The following is a 12,102-nucleotide window of genomic DNA, read 5'->3' as shown; positions in this document are numbered from 1 at the left end:
AGCCCGGACTGCAGCTAGCTCCTCAGCGAGCCAGGACACTTGGCCTCCGGAGACACTGCCTTCAAGGAGACCAGCTCCACCTGAGGCTCTTCTCCCAGCAGCAGGAGATGCCTACACAGTTTTGTGGTCCCTCAGTCAGCTCAGGGGATCTGGATAAAAGAAACGTATTAAATAAAGAGCACATACTCAAGCTGCAGGTGTGTGGGAGGAATCATGGTTTGTGAGAGGTTTCCCTCCTGGGGCAGCCCTTGAAACACCATCCCGTTCCCAAGGAAGTGTTTCTTGCTTGCTTTTTGAACGGGAAGGATTCACCGTGCCAAGGGCAAGCAAACTATGGCGTAGCCGCCAGGGACATCCATCCACAAATCCATGGGCCCTGATGGGATGCACTCGCAAGTGCTCAGGGAGCTGGCAGATGTTATTGCTGTGCCACTCTCCATCATCTTTGAAAGGTCATGGAGAACAGGAGAGGTGCCTGAGGACTGGAGGAAAGCCAACGTCACGCCGGTCTTCAAAAAGAGCAAGAAGGAGGACCCGGGAAACTACAGGCCAGTCAGCCTCACCTCCATCCCTGGAAAGGTGACGGAACAGCTCATTCTGGGGGTCATCAGTAAGCATGTGGAGGAGGAGAAGGTGGTTATCGGGAGTGGTCAACATGGATTCAGCCAGGGGGAAATCATGCCTGACCAATCTGATAGCCTTCTATGATGGCATGTCTGGCTGGGTGGATGAGGGGGAGAGCAGTGGATGTTGTCTACCTTGACGTCAGGAAGGCTTTTGACACCGTCTCCCATAACATCCTCATAAGCAAGCTTAGGACGTGTGGGTTGGATGAGTGGACAGTGAGGTGGGTTGACAACCGGCTGAACGGCAGAGCTCAGAGGGTTGTGATAAGCCGCGCAGAGCCTAGGTGGAGGCCAGTAGCTAGCGGTGTGCCCCAAGGGTCAGCGCTTGGTCTGGTCTTATTCAACATCTTCATCAACGACCTGGACGGGGACAGAGCGTACCCTCAGCAAGTTTCCTGACAATACGAAACTGGGAGGAGTGGGCAACACAGCAGAAGGCTGCGCTGCCATTCAGCGAGATCGGGACAGGCTGGAGAGTTGGGCGAAGAGGAACCAAATGAAATTCAACAAGGGCAAGCGTAGGGCCCCGCGCTTAGGGAGGAATAAGCCCAAGCACCAGTACAGGTTAGGGGCTGACCTGCTGGGAAGCAGCGCTGCGGAGAAGGACCTGGGAGTCCTGGTGGACAACAAGCTCTCCATGAGCCAGCAGCATGCCCGCGTGGCCGAGAAGGCCAGTGGTATCCTGGGGCGCATTGAGAAGAGCGTGGCCAGCAGGTGGAGGGAGGTTCTCCTCTACTCTGCCCTGGTGAGGCCACAGCTGGAGTTGTGTGTCCAGTTCTGGGCTCTCCGGTTCCAGAAAGACAGGGGACTACTGGAGAGAGTCCAGCTGGGGGCTACGAGGATGATGAGGGACCTGGAGCATCTCTCGAACGAGGAAAGGCTGAGAGAGCTGGGTCTGTTCAGTCTGGAGAAGAGAAGACTGAGAGGGGATCTGATCAAAGCTCATAATTATCTAAAGGGTGGGGTGTCTAGAGGATGGGGCCAGACTCTTCTCAACGATGCCCAGTGACAGCACACGGGGCAACGGGCACAAACTGGAACACAGAAAGTTCCATCTCAATATGAGGAAAAACTTCTTCACTTTGACGGTGACAGAGCACTGGAACAGGCTGCCCGGAGAAGCTGTGGAGTCTCCTTCTCTGGAGAGATTCCAAACCCTCCTGGCCATGATCCTGTGCAACCTGCTCTAGGTGAAGCTGCTTTAGCAGGGGGGGTTGGACTAGATGATCTCCAGAGGTCTCTTCCAACCCCCACCGTTCTGTCATTCTGTGATGTTGTGATTCTGTGACAGACAGCAAGTCAGCAAATTTCAGCATCAGACAGACACCACATGCAGGACTTTGACTGTTCTCCTACTGATCTTTAATTCTTCAAAGAAAGTCTAGAATGCCATCCACATTGCAGAGGGATAAAGTGCTAGCTGTTGCACGGTCACAGCACTCAGTACGGAACTGGAGGGAGGAAAATGGGAGGTCCTTTATGACTGTAGGCACCACAGTTTTACTCGTCAGCAAAGAGGTGACCCTGCTTGAGCGCGGGGGTGGGGGGGGTGGGGGTGTTGGACCAGATGACCCCCAGAGGTCCCTTCCGCCCTCGACCGGTCCGTGACCGTGTGATTCTGTGTCCCCATTTCTGTCCTTGCGTGACAACTCGGGGGGGGCTCTCCCGGCCCCACAGCCTTCTCAGGAGTGAGGCTTGGGTGTGGGTTTTAGGGAGCAGCCCCCTTCTCACAGCAGGACCAAACCTGGCTGGGTCAGCGGGCGTGGGAGTGAGGTAGGGGCGTTCCTTTGTGACCTCAGCCCGCGTCACAGAGCCTGTCCTCATAACCCCGCACCGCAGACCCTCCCTTCACTTCCCTGCGAGACCTCGGCGAGCTCTCGGGGACGCGAGGAGAAGTCTCTCCTGTACCCCCGAGATGCAGAGGACAAAGGGAGCTGGTGGGAGAGTGCGGGAGCTCTTGGGTGAAGCACGGGCAAGGACATCGGAGAGGGGGTGTTTCCCAGGAGGAGACGTCCAGATCCTTCCCCCGGCAGCCTCGCGTGCTGACCCAAACCAAGAAGATGACAGACCTGCAAGAGCTGATCACCAACATCGAGCTCTGCAGCAGCACTGACGGCTCCAGCACAATCACGTTTCCCACCCTCAAGAAGCTGTCCGTCAGCGGTAAGGCCTTGGGGAGCTCTCTGGCGAGCATCGCTGCAGACAAGTTGTCGTGGGAAGTGGGGTTCGTCCCTGCGGGGAGACCCCGAGAGACACCCTGAGCCCAGCAGAGTCGGGTGCACACGGCAGCCCCCTCCCCTTGCCGTGGTGGAACTCCCAGGGACGCGTTTCCCTCGGCAGTGGGTCACCCTCAGGGATCTGGCTCTGAAGGGAACGATGTCCTGGTGGAAGAAGGCCGAGGCCAGTCAAAGATTCGGCCCGTGTCACAGATGGGTTTATCCTGTGAGGCGCACACTTGCCTCCGCCGTCTCCTTGTCTGCGGGTGTGCTGATGGGACGTGAGCTGGCTGACTTAGAGCTTGACGTGTCTTTCCCTTGCTTTCCAGATGTCGTTACTATTTGGAGCAGTGTGTCTAAGCATGTTCAGCAACAGCTCCTGCAGAGAAAGGTGGGATCCTACCCTACCCCTCCCCTGGCCGAGACAGCTTCAGGGGTCCTGGCAGCCCTGTGCCAGCAAGTGCCATTGTTCTTCCCAGAACTTCCCACAAATGTGCCAAAGACCAGCCTCTCTGTAAATTGAGACACATAAAGTAAAGAGATAAATGTAAAAGACAGGGAAAAAGTTAGATAAACTATCTATTTTATACATGCGCCATATACAAATACAGAAATAAAAGTCTGGTTGAGGTGTGCAAAAGTGTTCTGCATCAGGAGTCGGCAGGGCACGAGGCACCCCCCCTTGCAAGCTCTCACCGATCCTCACTCTTTTGCCCTTCTCTTCTTTTTCCAGCCTCGGGCCGTCAGAGTGCCAGGACTGGGGATGTTTCTGATTAAAAAATGGCTCTCTTTTGAAAATGGCGAGGTGCTCACGTTTCAGAGACCTCTCTTTGTGCTGTCCAGGACTGTTGCACAGATCCGTGAGCTGCAACATGCTTCTGTACCTGTTCCTGGTAAGAAGAGCAATGAAATTCTTTGTTTTCCCCTACACCCATACATTTGGGGCTTCTGCTGGTTGCTGTTTACAAGATACGCTGGACACGTCAGAGGCCTTCAGAAGGCCCTGAGAACCACCTCCCTGGGATGACACAAACAGCCCACCAAGTAGCAATGCCTCGAAAGGGGCCATGTCTTTTGGACTGGGTTTCATTAAGGCTGTCCAAAGTTAGACCGTCCCTCCGTGATCTGCTTTAGCAACTGGCTTTGTGCCAGCCACATTTATTGATCTGTAGGATGCCTGCTGGCTGATGGTGGTTCATCGGAGCTGTTTACCTTAAAGCCGTTGAGATGATGCTGACGTTTAGTTCTTGCACCGCACCAGAAGTTGTTGAGGCAAACGCCCACGGGCCCTTAGGGCTACTTTTATGCAGAGAAGTGGGTCGAAGTCGGCTGTAGAGAGCCTGCTACAGTAGACGGCAGGCAGCGCTCATCAGCGGGGCCATCCCCAGATCCCACCATCCGGCGTGTTTTCTTTCCATTCTCTCGGGCTGTCTTTGCTCTGCAAGTAAAGGGCAGGTCCCGATTAGCATTCGCTGGGGCCCTGGAGTTGCTGCATTCCCTTCAGAGAAGCTACAGGCAGGGTTCATCTCCAAAGCGTCTGCAAACAGGAGTCTCCTCAACTGCTGTCTGAGTTACAGGCTTCCTCCTCTCTTCCAGATGACATGAAGAAAGTGTCAGTGAGCTGGAAGAAGATCCTCTCGGACGTCCCCTATTCTGAGGAGGTCGTGCAGAACTGTATGCAGGAGACCCTGAAGTACTTCTGCTTCATCCTCAGAAACAGAAAAGACACCGACTTCATTTTAAAGGACCTCGGCACTCTTGCTATCCGGGGAACAGAGTGACAATGGCATTTTGCAAAAGACTTTTTACTAAGGCTCAACAAGTCGACGTACGTGGTCGAGAAGTTGCTCGCTGTAAGTGTATTGTGTTTCCAGCGCTACCTAGAGTGGGTGTGACATGCCGTCAAAGGACCGAGGAACTGAGCCCTGCTGGCCAGCTGTCGCCTGCTGGGTCACCTGGGCTAGGCATGGTCTGCAGCAGTGAAAGCTTTCTGTAGTTTCTTTCTTTTATTTGCTGTGGTTCAAGGGTGCTGGGAAGGTGCACAGTACTACTTTTGTTGGGCGAGGGAAAGCCCTGGAAGGGCCTTGCTAGAAGTAGGGAAGAGGCCAAAGCAGCGGCAGGGGTGATGAAGTTCACCCCACGCTCTGGACGTGAGGCTGAGGGGCAGAGACACCAAGGCCTGGCTGAGACCAGCCCCCCGTGGGCGCTGGCACGCTGTTAACAGGTGTAGTTCTCCTGGCCTGACGGAAGAGAAGGAGCCCGTGGCCGGGTTCCTCCACGCTGCAGAGGCGTGCAGACTCTTTGGAAGTCTTTGGAAGGACTCTGGGGATAAAACCAGCCCAGAACCATTTGCTCTCAGGTCAGCAGTCGTTAAAGGAAGCCACCTCACTGCAACCAGCAGCCAGGAACCAGGGTTCGTACTGGGCCTTCCCTTGTGTTTGCCTCCATTGACTTCTTCCCCGGTCAACAAGGAGTCTCCTGCCTGACGCCGTCACCTCTTGACCTTGCAAAAAGGCTGGCGACAGTCCTCGCCCTAGCAGATGGCATGCTGTGCGGCTCCTTTTAGCAAGGGGCTGAGGCACTTGGCCAGAAGTTTGCTGAGAGGCTGCTAATTCTTGGAGTTACGGAAAGGCTGTTGTGAGCATTGACTTCCTTTCCCTGGAGTCACGTGAGACGTTTCTGTCCCTTCTTGCAGAAGAAACTGGTCATATCGGACAAAGAAGTCACTCTGTCTCTGAGCCATTTTGGCCACGTCTACCAGTTACCGCAGTGAGTATATTTGTTCCAGGCAGCCTTGCCAGGACCAAGCGCAGACGTGCTCAGCTCATGTTTGGTAGCGCTCTGTCAAGTTCCTGGTTTGCAGTTCCTTTCAGCCTTGCCTTTGCTTAGTCTGGAGTTATGCGTCCTCTGTTACTGAATGCGGGTTGCATTTTACCACCGTCACTGCCATCAGAGGGGACTGGTTTGCTGGGGAGAGGAATTCAGGCAACCCTCCGAACGTTTTCATCTGCTCATTCTCTTTCCGTTGGTAGAGACTGCCCAAAAACATGTAACAGAAATAAGATCCTAATATTTGTCCCAATATATATTGAATATACCATGGAAAGCTTCTCTTAGAGGGTGGCTCGAAGGCCAGATGCACGCTAAGTCCTCTGCTGTGGGGTTTCCGTGCTTCTGTGAAACTCACGTGAATCAAAGTATCTCCAAAATGCCTTCTTGGGTCAAGACGCACAGGAGGACTGAGGCAAAAAACCCCAAAACCTCTGCCTCACGAGGGGCTGCTGAGCCGTTGCTGAGGCCAGCGCTGCTGGGTGCTTCCTTAATGGCCTAGGACGGGAGGTTGACTCGAGAGAGAGATACCTTGACATGCCTCTGGCAAAGCAGCCCTTTTCTCAGAAGGGTGCCTTCTTCGATTTCCAGGTTTGAGGCGAGGGCAGTGCCTCGAAGAATGTATCTCACAGACGAAGAGATATGTATAGAATTGGAGCGTGCTTTGAGCAGCATGGGAATAAGAGGTAATGCTGGCGAGCGATTCCTGGCAGAGGTTTGTGCGGTTGCCCATCTTCATTACTGGTGGGCCCAGGCTACAAAAGATGCCCGGGATGGCACAGGCACCCTGTGTGCCTCTCTTGACCCCTCCTGCTAAATCTCAAGAAGTATGTTCTGCCCCTGCACTCCATGCCCTGGAGTATACCTCTTCCGTTTTAGGAGTGAGTTTGTGCAGGAGGGAGTAAATGTCTGGGGAAGTCCATTGCCACAGTGAATCAGAAACTCTGCCTTGGGTTGCGGGAGGACTGGAGGGTTGGCGTATCTCTTGGAATCACCGCGGCGTGATTTGATGAGAAAAATCACGTAGAGAACGACTGTGCAAAGGTTGCTTAGCTGTGCCGAGACCTCACTTCTCTTTTAAAACTGGGGAGTCTAGCTCCTCGACCTAAATTCCTCAGGAACATCAGAGCTGTGATGCGGTTGAGTTGAATGTGCCGTGATAGGAAATCTTTGTCTACCACACACGTATGCAACACCAAGAAATTGTTTCCCCAAAAGAGGCTCTAAAGTGCCAAGATCTGTCTCCCCTTGAAAGCCGCTGTGCAGAGGAGGGACTAGCTGCAGCAGGAGAGAACTCACACCAAAGAGAATAATGTGGCTGTCGGGGGTTGAACAGGATCAAGGGCTGGTGTCAGGAAGGGCTTAAGACCTCCCTCCAAGAAAACAGGTCTCAGAAGGAATCCCGGTGAGGCCCTCGCCCAGCTTCTAACATTGCAGAGCAGATCTGTGCCTCCTCCTGCCTGTTCTAAGAGGTTTTCTCCCTTCACGCTTGCAGCGGCTGTTCATCACACATTACGCCGTCTGCGCAGGGGCATTTCTCTAGACCGCTTAGCCAGAGCTCAGACGGAGGAAGCAGCGGAGGAGAAAACTGAGGGAAAAGGGCCTCGTGCAGGTGAGACTCTGAAAGGACTCGATCAGAGCGGCCTTGTGCTCTAGTGCTTGTGCGGGATGTTTTATAGGCTCCTGCAGGAAAGGAGGCTGGAAGGGCTCTCGGGAGCTCCTGGTGCAACCGGCTGCTCCAGGCAGAGTCAGCTGTGACCTGAGGTCAGACCAGGTTGCCCAGGACTTTATCCAGTCTTGTCTTCAAAGCCTTCAGGGGCGGAGGCTGCCCAGGCTCTCTGAGAAACCTGTTCCCCTCTTTCCTTTGGAGCCCGTGTCTCTGTCGACTCAGAAGGGCTGTTAACACGTGTCACCGCACAGTGCATTTCCTCGCTGGCTGGGAAGTCCCACGGAATTGGGGACTGCTTTGCACTGGTCAGGGCGATGGCCAGGAGGGGGATGCCAGTATCTCCAGGTGCCTGTGATTGCAGAGGATGCAAATCCTCTCGTCGTTCCATCCCGAGGGGCCGCCTCAGGCTGCATGTCCCCGGAGCCTGACTGACGGGAGAAGCTCGTCTCCTTCATTTCCTTGGTGGCACATGTGAGCGTTACAGCTCAGGCTCATCCCTGTCCTCTGTGGAGGGGAAGACAGTTGGGTGACGAGAGCTCGCTCTGCTGCCGAAGCGGGGGAGCAGCGCGAGCACAGGATGGAGAAGAAACTCTTCCTGCACTCATACCGACTCAGCCCGCTGCGTATTTTCAGATCGTTGCCCCAGCATGCAAGCGCAGAAGGAAGGCAGCCCAAAACAACAACTTTCGAGAGCCCTGAATTGCCATTGCCTGCTTCGGAAGAACAGCGGCAGACAGGACAGGTACGCAATATGGATTGAGGCACTTGGTGTGTCACTGGATTGTGGAGAATCAAGTGGGGGGTCTCGTAGGAGAAACAGGTGCATAAAAAAAATACGCAGATACCGATTCTGAGTAGCTCTCTTACTGTGGCTCATTTTCCCATTCAATTACCTATTTTGGGTGTTGTTCATCTCAGAAGAGGAACTGCAGCCCTTTTCAAAAAGTAGCTCTTTGATGACTTCTTAGTTCATTGGTCGTAACAGAAGGGCTTTCTGGTTGCATCTCTAAGAACTGCTTGTCAACAGAAACTGGGAAAAAGGGAAGATGGGAGAAGAAGGGCATTATTTAAAAAAAAAACAAACAGAACAAACAAAAAAACCCCAGACAAACCAAACAGATGAGAGTGACTGTGACTATTGCATTTCTGGGTTCCTGTAGAAAAGAGAGTCTGTATTTGGGATGAACGGTAGAAGAAAACTGGAGGCATCCCTGACCAAAAGGGAAGGAGACAGAAGAGAATGGAAAATCAGGACGTGTCAGCTTGCCAGAATTGCCACGCCAGCAAGCCGGGACAGGAAGGCGACAAGATGCCGAGGGCCCAGGTACAGGAGTATCCACAGAGCAGCCTTTTTCTGGTTGGGGGTGGCACCGAGTTGGGAAGGTCTCCCAAGTCCCGGCAGCATCGCTCCGTGCAAGGAGCAGGGCGGGTGGCTGTGGTTTTCATTCTCGCTTGCTCACTGCTGTGAGGGAGGAATTGCTGGTAGAGGCCAAGGGGCACAACGAGCAGCCGGCCAGGCTGAGGGCATCAGTGGGCCTGCTCCGTCCCTGCCTGGAAAGGAGGCCACCTCTGCCCAGGCGCCAGCTCTGGACCTCGAGCAGGATCTCTCCCAGGCACGTGGCTTGAGCCAGCTCCCGCCGGCGCTGTGGAGAGGGAGAGCTGTCTCCCCAAGTAGCGTGGAGAGCTCTCCGGCCGTTCTTCATAAGCAAAATGGCCGACACGTTATTTCAGGTGCTTCCTGGTGGCAGGGAGCCAGCATTTTGTGAAATGCTTAATGATGGTGACAATAGGGTTGAGTGCTTGTGGGTAAGAATGAGGGGGAAGGCCAACAGGGCCGCTCCCATGGTGGGAGTCTGTTATAGAGCACCCCACGAGGACGAAATAGAGTTTCAATTCTGGGAGAAAGTAAGGAGGGGGGGGTCAGCAGAACTGCCACCTTGGACTTCCGGAGGGCAGACTTTGGCCTGTTTAGGAGCCTGGTTGGCAGAGTCCCCTGGGAGGCAGTCCTTGACGGGCAAAGGGAAAATCTCAGGGAAAAAGAGAGAGTCCTGGCTGACCGGGGAGGTCCCAGTTGACTGGAGGTTAGCCAATGTGACGCCCATCCACAAGAAGGGCCGGAAGGAGGATCCGCGGAACTACAGGCCTGTCAGTCCTGACCTCCGTGCCGGGGAAGGTTATGGGGCAGATTCACCTTGATGGCCATGGTTTAGTGGTGGGCTTGGCAGCGCTAGGTTAACGGTTTGGTCTTGATGATCTTAAAGGTTTTTTCCAACCTAAACAAGTCAATGATTCTATGATTATTTTTGCTCCACCTGTGGCAAGACCAGCTTCTCCCTTTTGAAACCAACTTGGGGCCACAGATTTCTGTCATTTTTCTGTCTTGCAGCTTGTCCCAGGAGGAGGAAGATAGCCTCAGGCCCACAGAGACCATCTCTGGTACAGAAGAGAGTCTACAAACGGCAGAGGCTTGGATTCAGGGCAGGAGGCAGTTGCGAACCGAGCTGGAAAGCTTCGGGGACACTTGAAAGATGGCTGACACAAAAACCTTCCAAAAATGATCAAGAGAAAAGATACTGGGAAAGAACAAATGCACGCAGAGCAGACAGGAGGGCTGTTGTCCAATCGGCCGTGACCCACAGCCTGGACGTAAGTACGGAAGGGCACAGGAAATAGCGTCTGCGGTCAGACTCCCTGTTTGCAGACGCTTTGGAGATGAACCCTGCCTGTAGCTTCTCTGAAGGGAATGCAGCAACTCCAGGGCCCCAGCGAATGCTAATCGGGACCTGCCCTTTACTTGCAGAGCAAAGACAGCCCGAGAGAATGGAAAGAGAAGTCGCCTGGATGGTGGGATCTGGGGATGGCCCCGTTGATGAGCACTGCCTGCCGTCAACTGTAGAGAGTGGACTTGGGAAGAACTGGTTGACCGCTATCGCAGGAATGCTGTCACGAGCTATCTGGAGACCTCCAAGCGGTGCAAAGAGCGTAATGTTCACATCCACCAACCCAACGCTGCAGAAAGGTAAAGCAAAGACCCAGGGCCTGATGTGCATGCCCTAAATCTGGCAAGTCCGTGTCTCTTCCAAGCCCAGAAGCGTGAGCAGTGTCGGGGGCTCTGCCGATGGAGCACGTTTGCAGCCCTCGGAGGGCCACGGCAGATGCTGCCGGTTAGGATCTGCAATACCAGCAGCAGGACCAGAGCAGGGCTGAGCTATCAAAGGGTGCCGCAGACAAGCCGGGGCGCTCTCCCCTCCCCGTTGCCCCTGGGATGGTCAAGCTGGAAGTCAGACCATGGTCGGGGATCAGCGGGTCCATAGCCAGGAACAGACGTGGCTGCGGCTGAGCTGCAGACTGCTACACCTGCAACGTCTGAGCTGAAACGGGGCTCCTGACCCCGAGGCGAGGCATGACTGTTTTCTGTGTGCACTTTGCCAACAGCCCTGCTGCATTCCAGGAGACAAGATCATCAAGGAGGGACAAGACATAGGGAAGATCAGGCAGCCCGGAGGATACTACAGCACAGGACGTGCTGATGCTGGGAGCACCTGCAGATCAGGAAGTGCATCTAGAAGCCAGATGGAGGCAGAGAAGAGTTTGTTCAAAGAGGGCTTCAGATGGGGCCCCTCCTGCTGCCCAGCTGCCTATCACCCCTCTGTGCTCAGTCCCACGGCGTCAGAGGCAGTACCGAGGTTTTGGAGTGAACCATTAGGCTGCTGCAAGGGAGCAGCGAGCGACAGCGAAGAGGCCCATCCTCTTCTCAGCTACAGGGCCGCTCCTGCGCTTAGCTAAGCCACTGGGTTGCAGCGGTGCCGGCAAACAGTTTGTGGTGCCTGGCAGGAGCCTTGCAGGCTGCACTTGGGACTAGCTTCTGTGCTCTGAACTACAGAGGTGACAAAAACTTGCCCTCAGAGCGACCCAAAGCTTCTCTGGAATCCCCTCAGAGAACGTTTATTCCGGTGGGAGAAAGACAGTCTTGAAGAGCTGAGCTTTGGATGGCTGGAGAAGCTTGTGCAGGAAAAAAACATTGCAAAGCAGAGAACAATCTTCTTGGTTATATCTCCGTTAAAGGTGTTTAGATACTACAGCGACGGGCACGTACCAGCTCTTCAGGTAGCTTCACAAGCTGCCATTTCCAGTGCCAGTCACGTCTAACACGGACCAAACACGGTCCGCACAAGTCTGGCAGAGCTTCCTGGGCCTGGAAGCCCCGAGTTCTTGTCGGGCTCACTTTTTGCCTTACTACGAGAAGCAGAGAACCTGCCCAGAATGTCATTTCTGTAAAGCAACGTTATTCTCTCTTACACATTTTTTTCTTCCCTTTTTTCCCCCCACCTTTCTTGCACAGGCATCTTCAGACTAAGAAGACGCAGAAGTCCAACGACAATAACTTCTGGCCAGGTCATCTCTTGGACAAACTATACCTCTACTTTCCTGAAAAGCAGCATGACAGGGCACACGCTTGTTCAGCTGTGTTCAGCCGACCAGGCCTGCCTACCGTGGCACCTAAAGCCCGGACTGCAGCTAGCTCCTCAGCGAGCCAGGACACTTGGCCTCCGGAGACACTGCCGTCAAGGAGACCAGCTCCACCTGAGGCTCTTCTCCCAGCAGCAGGAGATGTCTACACAGTTTTGTGGTCCCTCAGCTCAAGGGATCTGGACCGCACTTCTGGATAAAATAAACGCATTAAATAAAGAGCGTATAGTCAATCTAAAGGTGCGGGAGCGGGACTTAGCACAAAATACACTTCTGCAGCAGAGTTTATGCG

This window comes from Balearica regulorum, chromosome 28, assembly GCF_011004875.1.
Source record: "Balearica regulorum gibbericeps isolate bBalReg1 chromosome 28, bBalReg1.pri, whole genome shotgun sequence".
NCBI classification, from domain to species: Eukaryota; Metazoa; Chordata; class Aves; order Gruiformes; family Gruidae; genus Balearica; species Balearica regulorum.
The sequence above is the reverse complement of the archived record's forward strand: the minus strand, read 5'-3'. Positions refer to the sequence as shown.